Source organism: Chenopodium quinoa, unplaced genomic scaffold, assembly GCF_001683475.1.
Source record: "Chenopodium quinoa cultivar QQ74 unplaced genomic scaffold, ASM168347v1, whole genome shotgun sequence".
Classification (NCBI taxonomy): domain Eukaryota; kingdom Viridiplantae; phylum Streptophyta; class Magnoliopsida; order Caryophyllales; family Amaranthaceae; genus Chenopodium; species Chenopodium quinoa.
The window spans coordinates 1,482,812-1,493,424 of record NW_018742810.1 but is presented as its reverse complement, the minus strand read 5'-3'; positions in this window follow the sequence as shown (position 1 = coordinate 1,493,424).

Sequence of the window (10,613 nt, the reverse complement as noted above, 5' to 3'; positions counted from 1 at the left end):
CGGCTAGCTCACAAAATGAAGAATAAGAAACATGATGGTAGATTTCTCCGCGGCCTTCTTGCGGCTCACAGTGCTCCACCGCAGCTTACTCGTGGCCAAGATATTTTGCATGATTTGGATAGATTTTTGCCGATTATCTTAGAGTCCTAATGATAATGGTTTTACCTAATACATAAGCATATAAATAGGAGATAGTGGCCGCTTAATAAGGAGTTAGGTATATTTAATATATATTGGTTTTGATATTTTCACATTGGCTGTACTTTTAAGTCCATGGATTTATTCTTATTTGCATTATTTATTTTAGTAATGATGTTTTCTTAGCATATTAATTCTAGGGTTAGGCTGAACCCTAGTCATGATTGATACTTGATTTATTCTTTTAAATTCTCAATTAATTGTTTATATTGTTCATGCTTAATTGATTGTGCTTATGCCAATACTAGATTAGGGATAATTGGTATTGTTATTATTCCATTGTCTTGATCGCAACGAGAGTTGGGTTTTGAAGGATTTGAATAGATCAATTAAGGGTATGAAATTCTCCACGGAAGTAGGTAGAATGGATTATTAGTTAGGGGGCTGGACTTAATGTCTTTAATTTGCATGATTCCACGGAAGTAGGTTTGATTGTTAATTAGGGAAGCCATTGACAACTCGGGAGAGATATTTGGTATTTTATAGGGCGTACCTTTCCTTGTGAACATATAATTAATTGGTTGGGTAGGACTTTGTCTTGTATTGATTATGCTAGTGGTGATACTTAATTCTAGATGTTTTTATTATTTGATTTTCTTGCTTTAGTAGTATAATAATTTCAACTTTATTTTGATTGACTTTACTAAATAATTCATAGCAACCCAATTTTGATACTACCTTCTGCAATGAATTTTTCAAACCCAACCTTTGAACCCCACTGTGATCATGCTTTTAGGCATGGTGGCGTTCAAAGGGAAGGAAGCTAGAGATAAAAAAGTCGCCAACAAGTTTAGGAACTTGTAACTGTTCACGGGTGTGAAGGTTACACCTCATCACACGATCACGGAGATCGCTAACTCCATAGTGGTCCGCAACCATGACTGGATATTCGGGGATGATGGTACAAATCCAACCTAAAAGAGATTGAATCCGCCTTAAATTGGCCTCTACTTAATTCTTATGACATTCATGTGCACTTTCCGATCAACATACATACAACAAGTTAGCCCTAAACCTGTTTAATCAACGTTGGTTGATTATTAATGCACAAATAAATCTATTATTGGTGATTACTTGAATTAAAATCATATTAGCTAAAATCAAATTATTAATTATCTTATTAGGCGTGATTTCTAGTACAAATTCCCTTTAAACTTGCAAGAAAGGACGTGATCAAGCAATAACAATCAATCATGAATAATCAAGCAATGCATAATTAACACAACAATCATCATCATAATACTAGGCGAAAAACCCTAATCCCCACCGGTTCAAACCACCCATTCCCCACCGGTTTTGAACCGTTTTTAATTTGGGGGGTGCTAAATCCTCAAAGCTTTCCCACCGGTTCAAAACCGGTGGCAAAAAGAACTTTTCCCACCGGTTTTGAAGTGAACCGGTGGCAAAAACGCTTGATTTTCCCACCGGTTTTGGGGTGAACCGGTGGCAAAACCGTGACATTTCGAAGCGGTTTACTCATTGAACCGGTGGGAAAAGTTAGCCCGCCAGTTTTAGAAATTGTTTTGGCCACCGGTTCAATGTGTAAACCGGTGGGAAAAACCTGTTTTTTTTTTTTAAAAAAAAATTTTGATAATTAAAAATAATTAAATACCTGCACATCCTGTATTAATTCTGCCATTAATATATATTATAATAACAGTAATAATAATAATAATTATTATTATTACCCGTATTATTATTATTATTATATTATTATTATTATTATTAAAAATACTAATAATATAATAATTTTACATTGAATTGGAATAATAACAACAATACATAAATATTAATTAATAACCGTAAATGTGATACAATGAAATGCCATATAGCTTTTACAACTCATTCATTAAAAGGTGTTATATTTACAAACTATACTAATAATTAATGTATAAGTTAACAAGTTCAAATTAAATTATATGTGATGAAAGACGCTAACATGTCTCGAACTTCATTAAGCTCTTTGCTTGTCAATGGACCTCCTTTCTGTACCTTGCAAAACTTGGTTAAACAAAAATGATGTTAGCTAGAATTAATTACTTAGGTTATGTATGTAAAAATACATTTACAATTTAAGTTAGGCAAAAAATTAATACATAGGCCTATATGATCACTACTTGTATGCCTATTTTCTACATTTATTGCCAAATCAACTCATTCTTCCTCTTAACATGTCATTTTTACCTAGTTAGAGACAGCTAAGGCTTGAAATCACATTAAAAGAGCATTTGAATGGTTTATGGACGCAATTTCATTCAAAATAGGCGAAATAAGGCCTATATCACTACTTGTATGCCTATTTTCTATATTTTGAATCAAATTACCTCATTCTTCCTTTAAACATGTCATTATTACCTAGTTAGAGGCAGCTAAGGCTTGAAATTACATTAAAAGAGCATTTGAAGTGTTTTAAGACGCAATTTCATTCAAAATGGCCCGAATAAGGCCTATATCACTACTTGTATGCCTATTTTCTATATTTTTAATCAAATTACCTCATTCTTCCTTTAAACATGTCATTATTACCTAGTTAGAGGCAGCTAAGGCTTGAAATTACATTAAAAGAGCATTTGAAGTGTTTTAAGACGCAATTTCATTCAAAATGGCCCGAATAAGGCCTATTTCATTCCCGGTAGGCAACATCTCACTTAACACGATCAACAAAGACGTAAAACTGTTGTCCGTCCACCCATGCTTCGACTTAATGTTAAACAGTGTTAGCACAGCTGATAGTTTGGAGTATTTTTTGCACCCAGGATACAAAGGCTTTTTAGAAGCCTCCGATAACGACTCAAACACGTCACCTTCAACACCACGCATCATTTCATTCACCCCTTCATCCTCCACCACATCCACCTGATCATCATCAAATCCATCCTCATCACCATTATCAGCAATAAATTCATCATTCTTGTATTCCTCGTCCACACGAATATCATTGCTTCTATCATCATGCACATCATTCCCAATAACATCCCCATTGTACTCTCCTTCTTCACCGTGCCAAATCCACACATGGTATTTAAGCCTAAACCCACGGCAAACTACATGATCTCTAATGATATCAACACTATTAACCACCTTCACATTATTACAATCAACACAAGGACAATAAAGGCAATCGAAACCCATTCTGCGCTGATAAGATGAAGCCCTCTCACAAAACTCTTGAACCCCATCAAAGAATTCCAAAGTATCACGTCTACCATTCATCCAGCCACGATCTTTCTCCATTAAGTAAATTGTCTCTAAACATGGCAACATATTACGAATAATGTATAATTGCTACATCTATTATATATATATAAATCAAATTCAAACACGCAACATGCATATAACATTCATATAGATACAAAAATGCATATATGCTTCCAAAGGGTCCTTATCACTCCAACCTAACCCATCCTTGAACGTTTACTCTCACTAGTGAATGTATATCAGATTTCCAATTTTAAGGAAAATCCGGCAGCATTTCCCCCCACTTCTCCAAGTACACGACGTAGGTAATTACTTACCCACATATGTACCCAGAGAACATGGTGATCGAGGAAATGCTAAGCCAAGATGTTCCTTAAAATCGAAAAAACTGACATACATTCACCACCTAAGTGAGAGTAAACGTTCAAGAACAGTCCCAACCGGGGACTATTCAAGACTTTCTCCTAATGAGAAAGCCTTGAACGGGTATCTAGGCATATGATGATGCAAGCATTTATATATTGTTGCATTAATTTGTCATTAAACAATACACAAGTTGTAATAGCATGAGAAAACTTTCATCATGAATCAAGAAAAAGAAACATAGACTAAGTTTATAATTCATACCACAATTGAGCTAAATTTGTAGTCTTCAAGCTAAACTTGTGCTTCAATTCACATATGAATCTATAAAAAAATTAAAAAGAAAAAACAAAAGTTAGTAAGTAATTAATACATACATATATTGCTAAAGAATAACGCATCATTAATCAAACTAACATTAATGATAGTAATTGCTCTAATTTAAATGAAATTGCGTCCAAAAACCCTTTAGTTGTTCTTTTAATGTGATTTAAAGCCTTAGCTGCCTCTCACTAAGTAATAATGACATGTTAAAAGAATGAATGAGTTGATTTGATAAGAAGTGTAGAAAATAGGCATACAAGTAGTGATATAGGCCTTATTCGGGCTATTTAGGTTGAAAATGCATCTTAAAACACTTCAAATGCTCTTTTAATGTAATTTCAAGCCTTAGCTGCCTCTAACTAGGTAATAATGACATGTTTAAAGGAAGAATAAGCTAATTTGATTAAAAATATAGAAAATAGGCATACAAGTAGTGATCATATAGGCCTTATTCGGGCAATTTTGAATGAAATTGCGTCCAAAAACCATTCAAATGCTCTTTTAATGTGATGTCAAGCCTTAGCTGCCTCTAACTAGGTAATAATGACATGTTTAAAGGAAGAATGAGGTAATTTGATTCAAAATATAGAAAATAGGCATACAAGTAGTGATATAGGCCTTATTTCGCCTATTTTGAATGAAATTGCGTCCATAAACCATTGAAATGCTCTTTTAATGTGATTTCAAGCCTTAGCTGTCTCTAAATAGGTAAAAATGACATGTTAAGAGGAAGAATGAGTTGATTTGGCAATAAATGTAGAAAATAGGCATACAAGTAGTGATCATATAGGCCTTATTCGGGCCATTTTGAATGAAATTGCGTCCAAAAACCATTCAAATGCTCTTTTAATGTGATTTCAAGCCTTAACTGCCTCTAACTAGGTAAGAATGACATGTTAAGAGGAAGAATGAGGTAATTTGATTAAAAATATAGAAAATAGGCATACAAGTAGTGATATAGGCCTTATTCGGGCCATTTTTAATGAAATTGCGTCCAAAAACCATTCAAATGGTCTTTTAATGTGATTTCAAGCCTTATCTGCCTCTAACTACATAAGAATAACATGTTAAGAGGATTAATGAGGTAATTTGATTAAAAATATAGAAAATAGGCATACAAGTAGTGATATAGGCCTTATTCGGGCCATTTTGAATGAAATTGCGTCCAAAAACCACTCAAATGCTCTTTTAATGTGATTTCAAGCCTTAGCTCCCTCTAACTAGGTAAGAATGACATGTTAAGAGGAAGAATGAGTTAATTTGATTAAAAATATAGAAAATAGGCATACAAGTAGTGATATAGGCCTTATTCTTCGGGCCATTTTGAATGACTCTAAGTAGGCATTCAAGAGCTTATATAACTTGAGGATGGCATAGAAAATACATATATATATATATATTTATAAGTGTTATCATTATGGTGTCGATGGTGTCGATGCAAGCCCACCAGTTCATTAGTTATCATTATAGTGTCGATGCATGGGTTATTTATATTATTTACTATATAAGTGTTTGATATTCAACACCATTACTCCCATTGTTGAGTTTGGTTGTTAGTCCTTAAAAAAATCAAACATTAAAAAAATACAAAGGAATAGTGGAATGGTCAAGGATGAGAAAGAAGGAATAAGCTTAAATTACTAAGGCCTGACTACTAAGATGAGTCATAATTTACCAAATAATGCAATAAGCCTGGACCATGACACCACAACTAGTAAAGTAAAACAAATGTACAATAATATAAACTTGAATCTATAAGAGAAATGTAAGCATGTTGATGTATACAAGAAGCTACTCAAACAATGACATCTTTGACAGAATCTATATATGAACTACTATCTAAAGGATTTTCTCAACTATAATCTATCAATCATTTACTACTTACCTACGGTAGCCAAAACCTATCATCACAAATATATATATCAGGCAACATATGTATATATATATATATATATATACTTGTATTACCCAATAGAAATTTACAAAAAAATACTAATTTCAGGTGATGAAAAACACAAGTCTCGACTGTCTCGTAATATTTCTAATCACACTTAATTTAAAAGAAAGCTATATCATTGCTCTAAGATTCAAAATGAAAAAATGTTAGTAATTGATGCACATACACTGACAATTGAATATGCAGATTAGTTTAGAGTCTTATTGATAGAAATAAAAATGTTGTGTGACCCTTAGAAAGTTAGAATCCTTTTAGAACTCCCACTTTCACTCACAAATAATAGCAAGAATTCTTTTTAAAACTCTCACAGTTTCCCTATAACCAACCTTCCTAACACCAGTCTTAGAAACCAAATTACTCTACATGGAACCACCACAACTAAACACATATCAAAGACCTGCATTTCCTAAGGACTACAGTAAGCGACATTTTACAAATGAACACATATCAAAGACAGCAGCTTTACCTGAATACAACAGCAAAATCAAAAGTCACAACAGCAAGCTCGAAATTCACAAGAACAGCAGACTAAGACCAACCGCCTTTCAGCCTCATTCTGGTTCAAACCCCATGTTCTCGAACTCACAACAGCAGGCCGACAAATTAACCCTAGAATTATGTAATTGCAAAGAAAATCAATGACTAACCCTATATTGCGAAAGAATTCAATAGAATAAGAAGACCCAAAATACATCTTACCTCGAAGCTGCTACAATGGAGGTGAGAAAACCCTTGAATTCGCTTCAATAGACCGGGATGAGAAAGCTCTGCATGCGTTTCAATATAGGAGGGCTATGGAGAGAAAAAACAAATTGACCTTGGCGGCAATGGAGGTGAGAAAGCTCAGAGTGCGCTTCAATGAAGGACAACAATGGTGAGCTAGGCGAGAACGAGAGAAGGAACGAAGAACTCAATGTGGAAAAGCAGGGGAATGAATTGAAGGAAAAAGAAAGGTTTCGCGAATTGAAGTAATTAAAATTAGGCGGGTTGCTGGGTTAAATTCCGCACCGGTTCGAACCGGTCCTAAATAAGCTTTTCCCACCGGTTTATGCTGAACCGCTGCGAAATCTCTTCCTTCCCCCCCTTTTTTTTTACAAAATATTTTGGCACCGGTTCAAACCGGTGGGAAAACAAACATTTCGCACCGGTTTATAAGGAACCGGTGGGAAAAGTAATTTTCAGAATCCCGCCCATTTCTTTTCCCACCGGTTTTAAATAACCGCTGCGAAAAGGGGGGTGCGGTTTTCATTTTTTCTACTAGTGTAATAATATCAATATAATCAAAATCTCATCAATAGTATAATTAGCAAGATCCTAGGCATGGTATTAAACGGATTAATAACAAATCGTAGCATGTCACTAAATAAAAATAATTATCAAAGCATTAACCTAAACATGATACAAAAAAGCATGATTTTAGGAATATTAATTAACACCCTAAACATGATACTAGGAATCAAAATCAACATCCTAACATGATTTCTATATCAAAAGAATAATTAAGTAATCGAATTACTTACTTTGATGTCTCGTATTTTTTTCTATCAAAATACTACACACGTTAGTAACTTCAAGAAACATTAAATCAAACAAATAAATCAAATATGAGTTGAAATATAGATTTGGGACCAAACCCTCAGAATTACCAACCTTTCACGTTAAGGTTGAAGGCAATGTCGAGAAGTGCTTGGAGTATTCAAGGCTCATGAAGGAGGTATGATGTTTGATCGAGGAAAAGTATCAAGGATGTGTATTTGGATGTGTTGGGATGTGTTTAGGCTAGGCTAAGAACATGAGAAAACAAGAGAGAGATAAAGAATATTAGAGAGGGGATTAGATGATGATTGTTGGTGATCAAGCTTGTTGATGATTGAAAACGGGGTGAAACGACCTCTATTTATAAGAAAAAAGAGGGTCGAAAGATAAAAAAAAGAGTCAGAATTTGATTTGGAGTAAAACAAGTTCCATCACGGCGCGATAGGCTTATCGCGACGCGATGGTACTGTCGCTCAGCGATAGTTTTTGGAAGATTGAATCCGTGACTTTCAATCAAATTGGGTTAATCGAATTTGCGTACGTATTTTAATTTTATCAGAATCAAAATCTTTAAAAAACAAGTGTTTTATCTGGTGTAAAATTTTTAAGTCTTTATCTTTTCAAAAACAGGATAAATTGGAACCTTTTAGAAGCTAATAATAAATCCTAAGGGATTTAGGATCGAAAACAATAACCTTCTAGAGGATTATATAAACTTGTAATAAATCCTAATTGGTTTAGGAATGAGGTTAAGGTTAATGGACCCTCCACATGATCATTGGGTCGCAGGTAAGGCTCGGTTTGGGCTCGGTTTAGTATTTTGGCCATAACTTCCTTGTTATAACTCGGATTTTGGCTTATAATATATCGTTGGAAAGCTCTTTTCAAACCCCATTCAACTAAAAAATATTTGGACCAGGATTATGGACCAAAATAGATTAATTTGGATGATTTTAGAAAGGACACAAAATGAATGATTTTAGGTTTAATGGCACGAAATAAATGGTTTTGGGTTTAAAACATTTTAGGAAAGGTTAGAAATGGTCAAGGCTAAAGGGAACTTCACGAGACACTTCAACTCTTCACCTAACTTGATAATCAAAGACGTGAAAGGTATTCATCACTGGGTTTGGTTTTTGGGGATACACCTTCTTTGTGGGATCGACGACCCTGACTTACCTTACTACATATTAGGAGGATTAGTTAGGCTTTTGTTATTTTTGTTAGGTGTGCGACCGTCTATCAAGTTAACACCGTTAACTACTATTCATCATCTTCTTCCTCCCACATTCTTCTTCTTCTTCTTCTTCTTCTTCTTCTTCTTCTTCTTCTTCTTCTTCTTCTTCTTCTTCTTCTTCTTCTTCATGTTCATTTTTTATAATTAAAACTCTGCGCAATCCTAACTCTAACTTAAAAAAAAATAAAGGAGGGAATATAAGATTAGGATCAAACTAGTGTATCGACATAAATATAAATGTCAGATCATATAAACTCCTTAATCAGAGTGATTTCCATTGATCAATATTTATAGGGTTACTAGGAGAAACCTAATCATATTAGATAACTATAAGATATGTAAAGATATCATAAAAATAATCTTATACAAAATATATCCTATACCTAGGAGGAGAATATTCTATGAATATTCTCTATCACACCCCCACAGTCGGAGCGGGAGAAAAATCGGATGCTCAAACTGGATCTGAATCTTACATTAAACGGTGAAGGATATTATGGTAACCCATGATCAAAAGAGAAGCAGCCAAAGAGTGCCAGTGACGACGAGGAGAAGCAATAGCCACAATCTATGCATAAGGGAAAAGAGTGCTGCTAGGCAAGAAGAAGTTGAAGGGCCGCGCACGAGTTGCGAATTTAGGCCAGGTTGTAGATCCGGTGAAAAGAAGAGGATCGGACTACCGTCTAAAGAGAGAGCACTAATGCTACTGGAAATCACAATTCAATAAAAGCAAATAAAATTGCTCAGGAATATACTAAAATCCCACCACTTAACCACTTGGAACATCTACCTCTAAAAAAAGAAATTGACCACACAAGGAGATAAATCCCACCAAAAACTAAAACAAAGCAGTGGCTGCATTTAGAGAATGACAAATCCCATCGCATGCATTAGTTAGAAAATTAAAAATAAATTAAAAGGTCAAAGTTTCATTGGCAATTGGAGCAAAAATAATCCAACATCTCTCTTCTCCTTATGTTGTACTTGAAGATGGCTCCAAAGAGGAAAGATGGCCACTAACTAAATACCTCCTCTTGGAAGGGTGGCTTGGAGTGTTACGACAATTAATAAGGAGATGGAGGGAGACTGTGCTTTTTCTGTTGCCGATGACGTTAAGAGGAAAAAATATTTAAAATATGAAGGGTGGTTCATCTTGTGGGTTTGGTATCATAGACTATTATCAGTCTATGATACGATATGCAAGATTGCAAGTCGCTCACATAAGTTATAAGTGAGCTAGGTGGCGTATTAGGTGGAGAACCAAGAGGTAGAGGTGGTGCACAAAGCTTCTGTGTGTGGTGGGAAGTCGGAGCACAAGAGGGGTTGCCAGTGATGGTCAACCATCGTACCCAGTAATTATATTGCGGAAGCGAAATTTTTAATTTTTTTTTTGTTGTAATCGTTTGTGAATCCTGCCGTGGGTTTAATTTTCTAACCCACCGGCAAGGGAAGAAGAATTTTTAGATCTAAACAATCCCAAGATCTAACCCAAGCTGTGATACCATATCAGATAATATAAACTTCTTAATCAGAGTGATTTCCATTGGTCAATATTTATAGGGTTACAAGGAGAAACCTAATCATATTAGATAACTATATTATATGTAAAGATATTATAAAGATAATCTTATACAAAATATATCCTATACTTAGGAGAAGAATATTCTATGAATATTCTAACTTGGTATCAGAACCAGCGTGACATAAAGGTCACGGATTTGAATCTCATCCACCCCCACTTTCAAGTGGAATATTTACGCAGAGTGTGAGGAGGGTTTATGTTGCATCCACCCTTCTAAC